Source organism: Vigna unguiculata, chromosome 10 (genome assembly GCF_037176805.1).
Source record: "Vigna unguiculata cultivar grain cowpea cultivar isolate G323 ecotype 2 chromosome 10, ASM3717680v1, whole genome shotgun sequence".
Classification (NCBI taxonomy): Eukaryota; Viridiplantae; Streptophyta; class Magnoliopsida; order Fabales; family Fabaceae; genus Vigna; species Vigna unguiculata.
This window is the reverse complement of record NC_140801.1, coordinates 11,306,085-11,323,530: the sequence shown is the minus strand read 5'-3', so window position 1 is coordinate 11,323,530 and position 17,446 is coordinate 11,306,085. Positions and strand designations below refer to the sequence as shown.

General features: G+C 44.2%; 1 pseudogene; it reads right to left on the bottom strand.

Moving 5' to 3' along the window:
• Window positions 1-1,479: 1,479 nt before the first annotated feature.
• LOC146882141 (uncharacterized) lies at window positions 1,480-13,092 on the bottom strand (annotated as a pseudogene).
• Between the last annotated feature and the right edge of the window lie 4,354 nt (window positions 13,093-17,446).

Sequence of the window (17,446 nt, the reverse complement as noted above, 5' to 3'; positions counted from 1 at the left end):
AGATAGGGTGAGCTAACAAAATAACCATATTTTATTATATATATCACACAATCAACACCAAAGGAATTCCATCCTTTGATTTCATACCACTTGGCCACAACCATGTTAACTGTGTTCTACGTCTTCTAGTGACTACCTCAAGATGTCTTGCTGCCATACTTATCGGCCACAACCGATAGAGCACGTACGGGAAACCATGCTACGGATCACACACCATAACGCCAGGTGGAGTTCCCAAATACGACCATAGTTCGTAACATCCCAAGACTAACAAACTCGTCAGGTAATCACTAAGGAGGGCAATCCATCTGGACCATCCGTATTGTCGACAACCAACACACTCACACCGACAACACTCGCCAACCCTAGTTCAACTCAAGGGTTCCTCGTGTTCATCCGCCATTCCGAGCTCAACTCGAGGGATGCCATTCTAAGCCACACTCGAGGAATGCCACGTGCTTAGCCCCTATCTCGAGCTCAACTCAAGGGATACGTTCCGACCCACAACTCAAGGAACACCAGCAAGTCGACCTTTAAGGCATTACTAAAGCTTTGTAGATCACGTACGTCAAGAAGAAGAAAACAAATATTGCTGTAGTAAAATCGTCTGGCGGGGGACACGTGCCGCCAAGCGCTGCCCGCTTCCAGACTGCCTGGAGGGTATGATGGGTCGAACCTTTGCTCTCATTAAGTGTTTAAATTTTGGGGATTTAATATCATTTTTGCTCTTAAAAATTGTATTTAGTTGCATACTATATTATTAGATATTTTTGAGTTTAATAATGCAACTGTAATTTAATTTAGGTCCTTAAGAGCGTAAATTGTGAATATTTCAAGTCATAAAATAAGTCCCAAAATCATAATTTTGGAGAGGAATAGTTCAGGTGATAAATGCACCCCCAGTTTTCTTTTTCACACCCCTTCTGCAATTGGGCTAATTATTTCTGAAAATGAATATTTGTGGAGCTAAATGCATCTCTAGTTTTCATTTTTTTATAGCCCCTTCTGCAATTGGGTCATAATTTATGAAAAGGAATATTTTTGGAGCTAAATGCACCTCTAGTTTTCATATTCACACCCCCTTCTGCAATTAGCCATTTAATTCTGAAAAGGAATATTTCTGGAGCTAAATGCACCTCCAGTTTTTATTTTCCATACCCCTCTTGGAATTAGGTCTTCTGACTCTGTTCTGCAACCCTTCTTTTTACTAATTTGCACCCCTAATATCACTTAACCTCCACTCAACCAGATTATGCCATGTGGCAATCCTCCACTTACTAAAATAACCAATTAAAGTTTGTCACGTCCTCAACCCTCCACTCACTAAAATAACCAATCATGGAATGACACCTCATCACTCTCTCTCCTTCACACAACCAAAACCCTAACCTACTTTTTCCTCCTCTCTCACCATGCTGCAGCCGCCACACCTGACGTTGCCCGTCACTGCACCTTCGTCGAACAACCTCCTCCGCGCCATCACTCACCAGAACAGCAGCCACCAACGTCCTTCATGTTGGAAACACAGTCACCATCTTCGCAGCCGCGTTGCCGGAACCACCCCTGCAGCACCAACGCACACCAGGTCGAACCAGCCTCCACAATTCACATAACCACCGCACCGTCAACCTTAAGCCACCGTCTCCGCCGCGCCTCGTCTCTTCTGCATCGTCACACTGCTGGAAATCCCCTCGTCCCGTCATGCCACCCTACCATCTTCCCCGTTCAGCTCGCGGTCCAAGACCTCCTTCGTTTCCGTAGCCACCGTGACAATCCCGTCACCTTCGCGCAACCACTCACAGACCTGCATCTTCTCAACATTTTCGTTCTATTGTGCATATCAAACAATCTCGAATCGACGTCTTCTCGTCAACACATTGCCGAAAATCACCTGTGGCAGTCCACTCCACCACCATCGCAGCAGTCGTCAAACATGGAAGGAGCACATGGGAAACCCTAATTCTGGAGAGAGAGACTACCCTGACATGTGGCAGTCTGTCAATGGACTATCAAAGAGTTAAGACTGGTCAACCAGTCAACTCTGGGCAAGAGGGGGTCAACGTTGGTCAAATAGTTTATTAACGATAATTTTTGGCAGACGGTTCCTCTACAGGAACCCAAAATGGCCTAGAAAGGAAACAATCGTCTGGCGGCAGTTCATCGCCGGCCAGATAGTTTCTGGAAATTTCCAGAAATACTAACTTAATGGAATAAAATCTCAGGCATAATCATACTAAATTTAGCATGCCAATCCGACTTAATCGTAACATTAACGCATAAAGTTACTCTATTTAGCATTTCCGACTTAAAATCAAATTAATGCGTAGAGTTACTCTATTTAGCATTTGAGACTTAAAATCAAATTAACACGTAGAGTTACTCTATTTAGCATTTCAGACTTAAAATAAAATTAACTCGTAAAGTTACTCTATTTAGCATGCCAATCAGATTTAAACATGGAATTAACGCGTAAGGTTACTCTATTTAGCATGCCAATCAAACTTAAAATAAAATTAACATGTAAAAGCTCCCTTAACCTGGATTCCTTTGCTAAAAATGGAGATTCTTGGGAGTTCCTATGTATTCCTCTGACTATGACTTTGGCATTTAACTTAGCTTAATGGTCATTCAATGTTTGTCTTATGATGGTTTTCCAGCCCTCCCTTGGCTGCTAGGGTTTTATGGCTTTTCATATTCATGCCAACATAATTCTAGCAAAAAGAAAGTTTAATGTGGGTCTACCAAGATTCAAACCCATAACCATGCCAATGTCAAATCAATGCACAACCATTCATGTTTCTTGATAATTCAGATAATTCTATAATTATGTTATCACTCATCATGATCCAACACATTATAAAAATAATTATAAATTAAATAGCACATAATTGGCATACATAGGACTTGAACCCAAGTCCTATCAGATAATTAAATACTCAACCATTTGAGCTAATATCATTCCACGTCACAACAACCAACATTAAATGACATAAAAGCTCCCACTACCCACATTTCTTAATTATTTATTTATTTAATTAATTAAATTTCACGGGTCTTACAGCTGTTCTCGCTTAGGCGAGAGCTTTGCGTTTTAAGCAATCACCCAGCTCGCCTAGGCAAGTTCAGCAGAACCCACCTGCCCTCTTGCGTGCAACCAACATATTCAATAAAACACGCACACCATACATTATTCACACCATCACAACACCATACAAGAATTTAAGAACACAAAACAATTCAACAACCAGCAAAACTAACTTAAAAGCATGAAACCCTAGCTTCGCTTACCTTAACAAAAGCTACTGTGAGGGGGTTATCACTTTTTCAATATGAAATGGACACACTTATTTTTTTCAATAATGTTTTTCAGTATAATAATAATCATAATAATAGTAACAATTATTATTATTATTAATAATAAAAATAACAACAAATATTATTGATAACAAACATTTTAATAATAACAAATAAATGTATATTTATACTTATCAATGTCATTGGTGATTGAAGATTTACTTTTATCATATAATCAGTTAATATTTATTATATAATTATTTAAATATAAATATTGAGCTTCAACTTTCTTTAACTTATATGTTGATATGCATTATGTGTAAAGTGATTAGGTCAAATTTTGGAAAAATTCAAAATTCAATTTTCGATTTGATAATCTAAAAAGTTTATTTGTTTTTTTTATTTATTTTAACTTAGCTTCTTGAAAAAGCATTATACAACTTCCAACACTACTACAATCTTATTCATTAGTCATTAAAGTAAAGTGTGCATGTTCTTGAAATGATTATCGAGATTCTCTTCTTTGTTTTTAGGATTTTAAATGAGCATTTTATATTATTTGGTGACTACATATTTTAATCTTTTATTTATTTTCTTTTAGGAATTTTTATTTTAATTTTTTTTATTAAAATTATTAATTGAATTTGTATTTCAGTAATTCAAAAGTCCAACTTCAATTTATATTGGTAATTGAAAAGTCCAACTACATGTCAAACCCTTACATCTTGGTAAGTGTAGCCCACATGTATCGTTATGTTGGCTCATTCCTTCTTCAAGCTTTGGAGGAAAGCATAGATTTTTTAGGTTGAGTGTAACAAAAATAGCATCGACGTCAAACTTCTTTACAATAAGATGTAATTGAAAAATGTGATTCTTTTTTTATTTTCCAGATTATGAAAATATTTTTTTGAAATACATTGCTTAATGATTAATGTTCAAATGTTAATTGGCATACACATAATTGGCATACATAGGACTTGAACCCAAGTCCTATCACATAATTAAATACTCTCAACCATTTGAGCTAATATCATTCCACGTCACAACAACCAGCATTAAATGACATAAAGGCTCCCACTACCCACATTTATTAATTATTTATTTATTTAATTAATTAAATTTCACGGGTCTTATAGCTGTTCTCGCTTAGGCGAGAGCTTTGCCTTTTGAGCGATCACCCAGCTCGCCTAGGCAAGTTCAGTAGAACCCACCTGCTCTCTTGTGTGCAACCAACATATTCAATAAAACACGCACACCATACATTATTCACACTATCACAACACCATACAAGAATTTAAGAACACAAAACAATTCAACAACCAGCAAAACTAACTTAAAAGCATGAAACCCTAGCTTCCCTTACCTTAACAAAATCTACTGTGAGGGGGTTTAGGTAGTAGCAGAATGGCACCACAACTCCAAGAACATTAGAGAACTGAAAATAGAGGTACACCAGCACGAGGGTGAGGTTCTGGGAAGAACCTATTTTTGAACCGAAACAAAAGACTGGAAAAAGAAAGACGAAAGTTAGAGCTCAACTTACATGGAGGGAAACGTTCACCAAGCTTGGAGGTAGAATGGGGACCAAACCCTAGTAGAGCTCTTTGTTGCAGTTCTAAGAGGGAGGAGGGGAGCGATTTTCTGGAAAAACAACAGAATGAAGGGGGTTAGGGCTGGAAGTGGGATTTTGGGGCACCCTATGGGCTAGCTCTTAGCCCCAATAGACAAGGTTAGGCCCTTATAAATTAGGGACATACAAAGTGGGCCTTACATAGGTTACCATTAGGAGATGAGATACCTGGGAATGATTTAAGTTGAGGTTATGGTAAAAATATTATGGCAAAGAAGTGAGGTTAAGGTTGGGAATACATAAAAGAAGTAGAAATTTGATAGGGATATGTGTTATAAGTTGTTGAAATTGTAGAGTCTGTGGGTAGTCTTAGCTTATGATAGAGTTCAAAGGTGAGTATGGATCCCATGGGTGATGGTATAAGTAAGCTAATCATAATTTGGAAAAATTCATGCGGAGATGCAATATGAATCAAGGTAAGCTATAGTATTTCTCAGTTGTGACTTAAAAGGATGCTGCAAAGACTTAGAGAGTGGGAGATCTGATTCTATAGAGTCTTTAAACCAGTAAAAACTTGTTTACTGGTGTAGTGCTTAGTGGTGGGAATTGAACCGCCAGGCGATAGTTGTAACATCCCGATTGGATATTATTAATTTAAATAAGTAAAATGGAAATAAATATAAAATTGCATTTATGATAATTCCTTTTTTTCCAAAATACAGGAAAATTTAAAACCTTTATTATACCACAATAATCCACAAACCACGAATTATAATGTTTACAAAATGTTTAAAATCCACAAAACACTAAAATATCATAAAGGCTTTCCCCAAGCTAGCCCCTCTCCGGATCTATGCCTCACTAGCACCCCTTGCAATATCATTTGCTCCCGTGTAATGAATTACACGATCATCGCCACACACAAGTAGATAAGGTGAGCTAACATATATATATATATATATATATATATATATATATATATATATATATAATTCAAACATATGCATACACTTCTCAGAGAAACTCAATTCTCTAAGTCCATACAACATGATGGCCAGCACTATGTTATCCATATTCTACATCTTTAGATGATACCCTCAAGATACCCTTTGCTGCCAACACCTACAAGCCACACTCAAGATACATGCGAAAAAACATGCTAGGTGTAATGTCCTAGCCGAAAATTACTTATTAAAAATTAAAATTTATAAAAATATTAATAACAACATTTATTAATAAAATACTTTCCCAAAATGCGAGAAAATTAAACTTTAATATAAACGCCAAAATGTTTAAAACATTAATTTAATTCGTCCATACATAGCCCAATCCAAAACCAATGAAACATCCAGATTACAACTTCATCAAAATAACTGTAGAAAGTAAAATCCATAAAAAAGTTCCCAAGCTGGCCCCCACTCCGGCTTTAAGTATCCACAGGCTCACTTGCATTAACATCTGCTCCCATGTAACGAGTTACATGATCATCGCTAAACATACACAAATAGGGTGAGCTCAAATAAAAGAAATGCAATATACAATAAAGTATTGATTTTAAACTCATTACTTGTAACGCCCCATTTAATTTAATACATAAAATTAAAGGAAACGTCACGCAGAGATAAATCAACAATGCAGTCCTGGGGTTCATAACGTCACCCCTACAAAACTAAGCACACCACGATGCCAACTAAAAGCAGGATAACCGTTTACTTAAGAGTTTACAATCTAACAACTACGAATACAGGGGCCATAGCCCTAAAGAAAACATGAAAAGAAGAAGCGTGAGATCTAGCCCCGATGGCTAAGCTGCTGGATCACCGTTTCCCTGCTGACCACGAGAACTTCGCCCATCTGCTCCCATCAACCAAGTCGATGATCATCGCAAGAAAGAACAGCCACATACATCACAACCATGCAACAAAACGGGTAAGCTAGAGCCAATCAACATATTCAACATGCAATCAAATATATTCTCATCATCTTATCCACATAGCAACCAAACATGTTATGACTCTTCATTCAATACACTACGACTCGACTCGACTCATCCGGATACGTATAACTCGGTCGGATTCAGCGGATGCTTGCACTTGTGGTGGATACCCCTGCTCGACCCTGAGCTGCTCGATCCTGAGCTATGTGTTACCAGTGTTACAATGAATCAAAAATCTCTCCCACCACAAGGTTAGCCCTTAATGAGTTTCAGGCCTCCTGCTACTCCCACCACAAGAGTCAGTCCGCTCTAAGTGAGACTAACTGGCTCCTCGGAGCGTCAGGATGCAACCTTACCTTGAATCCTTACCTAGTTATACAGATGGGGCACCACCATGAACACCCACTAGCAGGGGCCATGGAATTACGTCCCGACCACTGAAGCGCAACCCCAGAGGTCTCACCGAGAGACCCCAAGGAATTACACGCTGACACGGACCAACATTCATAAAACAACATTAGGAGAATATCGAAAACATATTTACAACCTCATACTCATCCATGAGATCTATTCCTCATACGCCTCACATTTTGAATCCATACCTCTGATCATCACCGTCCCATGAGTCTAGGGTCTCATCTCATGACAACACCATGTTCCTTTAATTTCAAACCACCCATTCATTTATTTCTCATGCCAAGTCTCATACCAATCCATTCATCCACAATTCATGAATCATGCCAAATATACATTTCATACTCCATTATATACATGTCCATCATCACACAATCATACTCAGCCAACATGGTTCATTCGGGAAACATTAAACAACCAAAACACAACACGGTCTCGCCCAGCATCTCGCTCAGGCTGAGGGGTCTCGCTCAGGCGAGACATGCTCGCTCAGGCGAGCCTCCCCCTCGCCTAGGCGAGAGCGCCAAAAACAAGGGTGTGGGCAACACGGGATCTCGCTTAAGCGAGATCCCTCTCGCTTGGGCGAGTTGCCTGCTCGCTCAAAAATTGAGCGAGCCGCCTGGGCGACGTTTCACGCAATAAATCTAGGCGAGCTCCCTGTTTCATCTCGCCTAGGCGAGATGGACTCGCTTGGGCGAGATTAACAGGTCTCGCCACTGTTCTTCACTGCACAGCCATGTTTTTCCAATCGAATAACACATACAAAGCATTTCACACATCAAAACGACAGATCCAACCATACATTTCAACAACCAACACAAAAACAGTTCTAAAAAGGGTCGAAACTAGAACCCTAACTTCCCGTACCTGGAAAAGGGTTAACGGAGCTTCAGCACGGAACCTCGGAATGCACTAACCCAAGGATGGCTCGTAGAACTGGCAGGACAGCGAAAAAGAAACAAGGGAACTGAGTCAGCAGAGGCTTGTTAACTGGAAATATGAAACAAGGTAGCGAAATGGGAATCAGTACGGCTGGGGAAGACACTTACATGGAGTGGAAGCCCCTTTAGCTTACGTGACAGTCGAACGAAACCCTAGCGGAAGTGAAAGACGGCTGCGGCTCAAGACAAGGACGGCAACTTTTCTGAAATGGCAAGGAATACTAGGTTTAGGGCAGACCTAAAGACTATATATGTTGGGCCGGCCTTAGGCCCACTAACTTTAGGGCAGAAAGGTTAACAGATTTAAATGGGCCTTACATTCCCTCCAACAACAAAAATTTTCGTCCTCGAAAATGAAAGACTCACCAGGTAAACAGATGTGGATGTGATTTTCTCATGTCCTCCTCTAACTCCCAAGTCGAGTCACCCGTCCTCCGATCCCAGATAACTTTAACCAGACTAACGGCCTTCCCACGACGTTCCTCTACCTTGCTATCGTCCAGAGCTATGGGTGGTACTTCCACTGTGAGATCCTCCCTGACCTGTATATCCTCAGCTTCCAACACATGAGCCGGGTCAAAAACATACTTCCTCAGCTGTGACACATGAAACACTGGATGAAGGTTCGCCAACTGCGGGGGTAAGGCTATCTCATAAGCCACTGGTCCAATCCTCCTCGTGATCTGATACGGTCCAAGGAATTTAGGCGAAAGCTTCCTTGAGCGGAGAGCCCTTCCCACGCCCGTGGTTCGGGTCACCCTCAAGAAGACATGATCTCCTGGTGCAAACTCCAAAGGTCTCCTCCTACGATCAGCATAGGCCTTCTGTCTACTCTGAGAAGCCAGCATCCTATCTCTCACCATCCTCACCTTCTCGGTGGTCTGCTCTAACAACTCTGGTCCCACTAATACTGCCTCCCCATCCTGATACCAACAGAGAGGAGTCCTACACCTCCTGCCATAAAGAGCCTCGTATGGCGCCATGCCAATGCTCGCATGAAAGCTGTTGTTGTAGGTGAACTCTATCAAAGGCAATACCTCATCCCAAGCCCCCAGATGATCCAATATGCAAGTTCTCAACAAATCCTCTAATGACTGGATCGTCCTCTCAGACTGACCGTCGGTCTGAGGGTGATAAGCTGAACTCATGGTGAGCTTGCTACCCATAGCACTCTGTAGCGTCTGCCAAAACCGGGAGGTGAATCGTGGGTCTCTGTCGGAAACTATGCTCGAGGGGACTCCATGAAGTCTTACTATCTCCTTAATGTACAACTGGGCCAGCTTGGCCATAGACATCCTCAAGTTCATCGCCAAAAAGTGAGCACTCTTGGTCAACCGATCCACTATCATCCAGATAGTGTCATGTCCTCTAAAAGTCCGTGGAAGATGAGTCACGAAGTCCATGGAGATACTGTCCCATTTCCACACCGGTACCTCCAACGACTGTAGAACGCCACCAGGCCTCTGATGCTCCACCTTCGCCTTCTGACATGTTAAACAGGCTGATACAAACTGAGCCACATCTTTCTTCATTCCCTGCCACCAGAAAGTTTCCTTGAGGTCCTGGTACATCTTAGTCATGCCGGGATGCAAGCTAAGACGACTCTTGTGCCCTTCCTCAAGAATCAGCTTTCTCACCTCTGCGTCATCAGGTACGCATACTCTGCCTCGAAACCTCAGTATGCCATCATCACTCACGGCATAGTCTCTGGCTTCCTCTGATCCAAGTTGTTCCCTAACCCTGTTCAGACTAGCATCCAACAACTGCCTCTCTCTGATCGAGCCCAAGAAGTCACTAGATATAGTGAGGGTACTACACCTAATGGACTCGGACCCCAACTCCACCTGTATCCTCATATCTCTGAACTTCTCTAGTAGTTCCACCTCCTTAATCATAAGGTGTGCAGTGTGTACCGTCTTCCTGCTCAGGGCATCTGCTACTACATTTGCCTTCCCCGGGTGGTATAGGAGCTCGAAGTCATAATCCTTGAGGAATTCCATCCATCTCCTCTGCCTCATGTTCAGCTCCTTCTGATCAAACAAGTACTTTAAGCTTTTGTGGTCGCTGAACACCCGAAACTGAGCACCATACAGATAGTGCCTCCAGATCTTCAAGGCGAAAACTATAGCCGCCAATTCCAAGTCATGAGTGGGATAGTTACGCTCATGTATCTTAAGCTGCCTTGAAGCATATGCCACTGCCTTCTTTTCCTGCATCAAAACACACCCAAGCCCGAGGTGAGAGGCGTCACAGTAGACTTCAAACGGCTTCCCGACATCCGGGATCACTAGTATCGGAGCGCTAGTCAGTCTTCTCTTCAACTCTTGAAAGCTCTCCTCACACTTGTCCGTCCAAGTGAAAGGTTGGTCCTTCCGGGTAAGCAAAGTCAGAGGCGCCACTATCTTGGAGAATCCCTCTATGAATCTCCTATAGTAGCCTGCTAACCCCACAAAGCTCCTGATCTCTGTGGCCGACTTAGGACTTTTCCATTTAACCACTGCCTCGACCTTCGCCGGGTCCACTACAATCCCCTGGGCGGATATCACATGCCCCAAAAACTGAACCTCATCCATCCAGAACTCGCACTTGGACAACTTGGCATACAGCTGCTTCTCTCTCAAAACACCAAGCACCAACCTCAGATGTTCTGCATGTTCCTCCTGAGTCCGGGAGTAGATAAGGATGTCATCTATGAAGACCACGACAAACTTATCTAGGAAGGGTCGAAAGATCCTGTTCATATAGTCCATGAACACTGCTGGGGCGTTGGTCACGCCAAAAGGCATAACCACATACTCATAGTGGCCATACCTGGATCTGAAGGCTGTCTTCTGTACATCATCAGCCTTTACCAAGATCTGGTGGTAACCTGACCGCAGGTCTATCTTCGAAAACACTGATGACCCATGTAACTGATCCATCAAGTCGTCAATTCTCGGGAGCGGATACTTATTCTTGATCGTCATCTTGTTCAGCTGCCTGTAGTCCACACACAGACGCGAACTCCCATCCTTCTTCTTTACCAACAACACCGGTGCTCCCCAAGGTGAAGTGCTGGGTCGGATGAACTGTTTCTCCATCAGATCTTCTATCTGTTTCTTGAGCTTTACCAACTCTGCCGGAGCCATGCGATATGGGGCCATCGAGACCGGGCCTGTTCCTGGGACTAGATCGATGGAGAACTCCACCTCTCTACTGGGAGGCAACCCTGGTACTTCATCTGGAAACACGTCTTCAAACTCATGTACCACAGGTATGACTGATGGTCTCTCTCTCTCTCCCACCTCCATACGAGCGAAGATTATGAAGCACTACGCGCCACTCTGAATCTCCCTCACCGCCCCCTGGGGAGACACTAACTCGAGATCCTCTGAATCGGGAAACAACAACCTCTTCTCCCGGCAGTCTATAAGGACGCGACTGGCAGAGAGCCAATCCATCCCTAAGATCACTTCCAAGTCTTGCAGAGGCAAGCAGATTAGATTCACCTTGTACCTACGTCCCTCTACCTCCACTGGACACTGAGCACACAAAGACGACGTCGTGACCAATCCCGACGCCGGAGTAGACACCGCGAGCTCGCACTGTAGCTCGCTTACTGGCAAACCCAGACGTTTCACACAACTATCTGACACAAAGGAGTGCGTCGCTCCAGAGTCATATAACACACAACAAGATACACCAGCTATCAAGCAGCAACCCATAACCAAATTACCTGAACCAGTCGCCTCTGCTCCTGTCATAGCATAGACTCTGCCCGTCGCCTGAGGCCTGTTGCCTCTATCTCTCCCCTGATGCTGCTGGGGTGCCTGAACTGGAGGGCGTGTCGCTGCCCTAGCAAGGTTGGGGCAATCTCTCCCAAAGTGGCCTTCCTTGCCACAGTTGTTGCACCGGCGGTAACCCTCCTTACGTGGACACGCATACCTCGGGTGGGGTCCTCCACATGAGTAACACCGAACTCGACCCTGCTGCGGAGGAAAGCTCCTAGACTTCTGAGGCTGATGGTGTGGTCTATCATACGGTCTCCTCCGCTCCTCATGTCTGGGCCTGGACCCAGATGGTCCACCAATCCTCTGGGGCGGCTGTGACTGCGGTGGGCGCTGGCCTTCCACCTCGCGCTTCATCTTCTCCATTACTCTGGCCTTCTCTACCAGAGCAGCAAAGTCCTTGATGGACAAGGGTGCCACCATCAAGCGGATGTCACCGCGGAGCCCGTTCTCAAACTTCCTGCATCGCCACTCCTCATCGAGTGGCAGGGTGTAGAAACGGCTGAGGTGTTTGAACCTCTCAGCATACTCTGTAACAGTCTTTCCCCCCTGTGTCAACTGGAGGAATTCCACCTCCTTGGCGTACCGGATGCTGTCGGGAAAGTACTCGGAGAGGAATCGCTCCCTGAAAGCCTCCCACGTCACTGGCTCATCCCTCTCCTCCAGGATGGATCTGGTGCTGCTCCACCAATGCTCCGCCTCCCCCGTGAGCATATAAGCTGAGAACGCCAACCTGTTCTCCGCAGGGCACATCTTGGCGTCGTAGATGCGCTCCAGGTCCTTCAGCCATTGGTCTGCGGCGTCAGGACTAGTCTTCCCGTCGAACTTCGCCGGGTGGTGCTTCAGAAAGTCCTCCAGACTCCACTCCCTAACTGCAGGTCGTGGTTCAGGACCAAACACAGGGGCAGCCACCCTGTTCTCCTCCAACTGGCGGAGGGCCTCCATGTGCTGCCGATGAGCATCCACAGCGGCTACTCTCGCAGCCTCCATCTGCTGCATCACAGCCTGCTGCTGCTCGAGCGACGCTGCCTGTCGCTGCATGGATGCCTCATGCTGCTGCATCATCGCAGCACTCTGCTGCGTCATAGCTGCCACCATCGCCTCTATGGCTCTGGCGATATCTGGTGCGTCCCCCTGGGATGACTGAGAAGCTCGGCGAGGAGGTGCCATAATCCACTGGCACACAGAAAATCACTTGGTTAGGCTCGATAAAGGCAAGAATTTAACTAAGAACACTCAGAAGATACACAGAGAAAGCTAAGCGGACATCCAAGTCCACCGACCTAAGGAATGACCGCTCTGATACCATAAATGTAACGCCCCATTTAATTTAATACATAAAATTAAAGGAAACGTCACGCAGAGATAAATCAACAATGCAGTCCTGGGGTTCATAACGTCACCCCTACAAAACTAAGCACACCACGATGCCAACTAAAAGCAGGATAACCGTTTACTTAAGAGTTTACAATCTAACAACTACGAATACAGGGGCCATAGCCCTAAAGAAAACATGAAAAGAAGAAGCGTGAGATCTAGCCCCGATGGCTAAGCTGTTGGATCACCGTTTCCCTGCTGACCACGAGAACTTCGTCCATCTGCTCCCATCAACCAAGTCGATGATCATCGCAAGAAAGAACAGCCACATACATCACAACCATGCAACAAAACGGGTAAGCTAGAGCCAATCAACATATTCAACATGCAATCAAATATATTCTCATCATCTTATCCACATAGCAACCAAACATGTTATGACTCTTCATTCAATACACTACGACTCGACTCGACTCATCCGGATACGTATAACTCGGTCGGATTCAGCGGATGCTTGCACTTGTGGTGGATACCCCTGCTCGACCCTGAGCTGCTCGATCCTGAGCTATGTGTTACCAGTGTTACAATGAATCAAAAATCTCTCCCACCACAAGGTTAGCCCTTAATGAGTTTCAGGCCTCCTGCTACTCCCACCACAAGAGTCAGTCCGCTCTAAGTGAGACTAACTGGCTCCTCGGAGCGTCAGGATGCAACCTTACCTTGAATCCTTACCTAGTTATACAGATGGGGCACCACCATGAACACCCACTAGCAGGGGCCATGGAATTACGTCCCGACCATTGAAGCGCAACCCCAGAGGTCTCACCGAGAGACCCCAAGGAATTACACGCTGACACGGACCAACATTCATAAAACAACATTAGGAGAATATCGAAAACATATTTACAACCTCATACTCATCCATGAGATCTATTCCTCATACGCCTCACATTTTGAATCCATACCTCTGATCATCACCGTCCCATGAGTCTAGGGTCTCATCTCATGACAACACCATGTTCCTTTAATTTCAAACCACCCATTCATTTATTTCTCATGCCAAGTCTCATACCAATCCATTCATCCACAATTCATGAATCATGCCAAATATACATTTCATACTCCATTATATACATGTCCATCATCACACAATCATACTCAGCCAACATGGTTCATTCGGGAAACATTAAACAACCAAAACACAACACGGTCTCGCCCAGCATCTCGCTCAGGCTGAGGGGTCTCGCTCAGGCGAGACATGCTCGCTCAGGCGAGCCTCCCCCTCGCCTAGGCGAGAGCGCCAAAAACAAGGGTGTGGGCAACACGGGATCTCGCTTAAGCGAGATCCCTCTCGCTTGGGCGAGTTGCCTGCTCGCTCAAAAATTGAGCGAGCCGCCTGGGCGACGTTTCACGCAATAAACCTAGGCGAGCTCCCTGTTTCATCTCGCCTAGGCGAGATGGACTCGCTTGGGCGAGATTAACAGGTCTCGCCACTGTTCTTCACTGCACAGCCATGTTTTTCCAATCGAATAACACATACAAAGCATTTCACACATCAAAACGACAGATCCAACCATACATTTCAACAACCAACACAAAAACAGTTCTAAAAAGGGTCGAAACTAGAACCCTAACTTCCCGTACCTGGAAAAGGGTTAACGGAGCTTCAGCACGGAACCTCGGAATGCACTAACCCAAGGATGGCTCGTAGAACTGGCAGGACAGCGAAAAAGAAACAAGGGAACTGAGTCAGCAGAGGCTTGTTAACTGGAAATATGAAACAAGGTAGCGAAATGGGAATCAGTACGGCTGGGGAAGACACTTACATGGAGTGGAAGCCCCTTTAGCTTACGTGACAGTCGAACGAAACCCTAGCGGAAGTGAAAGACGGCTGCGGCTCAAGACAAGGACGGCAACTTTTCTGAAATGGCAAGGAATACTAGGTTTAGGGCAGACCTAAAGACTATATATGTTGGGCCGGCCTTAGGCCCACTAACTTTAGGGCAGAAAGGTTAACAGATTTAAATGGGCCTTACATTACTCAAACGTAAAACCCAATTGTCAACCCAACATTCACATCTTCCTCTGAATTCCTTTTGATTCTACACCCTTTGATGATTACATTGATCGATCTTTGCTGCCACAAGTGTCTACTCGCCCCTCCGACTACCACCTAATAGTCCACACGCGGGAATAAATTTATCACGGCCATAATCTGTAACACCAAGTAGAGTTCCCTAATATGAATCGCAATCCATATATGTCCCAAGACTACCAAACTCGTCGGATAACACCGAGTAGGGCAATCTTCCGAAACCCATCCGTACGAGCCACGATCTCGCACACTCCACTAGAATTCCAAAACCACCAAGCTACAACCTCGAGTGGCCACGTGTTACCCCAATACAAGTTGCACTCGTTACTAGGTCCCCAGCAAAGCATCAAATCAAAACCTACATCCAAAGCTATATAGAACCCTCCATGCAGTCCAACTCTGCACCCAAAACCGCCTAACGCCACTCACTCCGTCACTAGTCGAACTTGTGCTTCAAACTGCCTAACGGGCACCTCACGCCACCATGCGCCTTCCAGGACCTCTGCCAATTTGCTTCCGCTTAGCGAGACGACCCTTGTTATGATCTGTAACATGGTTTGTAACATGGTTTCCCGCACGTGCTCTATCAGTTGTGGTCGATAGGTATGGTAGCAAGTCATCTTGAAGTAATCACTAGAAGAGGTAGAACACGAAAGTTATGGTTGTGGTCATGGTACATAGTATTCTATGGATGTTTGGGCATGTCTAAATATATATGTATTATATCGGATGTGTTATTTTATATGTTATATTTGTTAAGCTCACCTTATCTGCTTATGATTGGCGATGATCGTGTACGCGGTACACGAGAGCATACGTTATTGATGCATGTGGCTCTGTTGAATCTTAGTTGTGGAGAGGGGATAGATCGGGGAAACTTATGTTTACTTTCTTTGGTTTTTGAAATAAGTTATAAACCCTTATGGGTATTTTTATAACCATTTGTTTGGTGATTATGGATTTGAACATTCGTTGGTTATTTAATAAATTTTAAATTTTCCCGCGTATTAGGAAAAGGAGGTATTATTAAATGTTGTATATTTTAATTTATTTCTTTTATTTTATTATAAATCCGTAATATCCTAACGGGATGTTACACTTAACCCCTATCCCGAGCCACAACTCAAGGATATGTTCCGGGCCACAACCCAAGGAACACCAGAAAGCCCACCATTGAGATATCCTAGAAGTCTTGTAGATCACGCCTTCCAATTCCAATACATCCAATCTGAAACAGCCGTAACACTTGCTTTGAACACACAAAATCACCATAGGTCGCTTAAGCTAAAAGCCTTTGTCTAAACAGTCCAGCCTATCTCCCTTAAGCTAGGTTCACTAGCCTGAGCGAGCCCCGAGTACAGCTGCAACACACGAAGTTTGGCTTAAGCGAGCTCCTTCTCGCTTGGGCGAGACCATCCCTCGCCAAAAACCATGCACCACGCCTGAGCGACGATCCATTAAAGCACAAGTCACACCACGATATCTCGCTTAGGCGAGTGCGGCTCGCTTGAGCAAGAGACTTCGTCGCTCAAAACCAAACTCTCTACTTGAGCGAGAGACTAACGTAGAACCACACAAACCATCATGATTTCTCGCTTAGGCGAGGTACTCTCACCTAGGCGAGATGACATGTCGCCCAAGCATAGGATCCTCCGCCTGAGCGAGGAGCTCGAGCAGAGCCTGAAATTGAGTCTCTACAACACTCACCTAGGCGAGTCTGGCTCGCTTGAGCGAGAATTGCAGACTTTGGAACTGTTTTACGCACGCAACAACACCAATTGCACCCAAAACACACTCCAATTCGTACCAATTCATTTAAACAACATTGTACCAACATTACAAGAATGATTTAGACGCCATATAGACCCTCAAACCCCAAATTTACACAGTAGTAGTATACTCAGCACAGAAAACCATTCAGGTTCATGCAATTAGGTAAGAGTCTCAATGAAACAGTACCAAACCACCCAAACCCCAAATTCATCACATATCCAACACGAAATCCATAACATAAAATCATTACACTCATGCAATATGACCAAAACCATACAATTTCGGGTTCAACTCCCCTAACCTAAAATTTCCTTGCTTAAAACTTGAATTTAGGAGTCT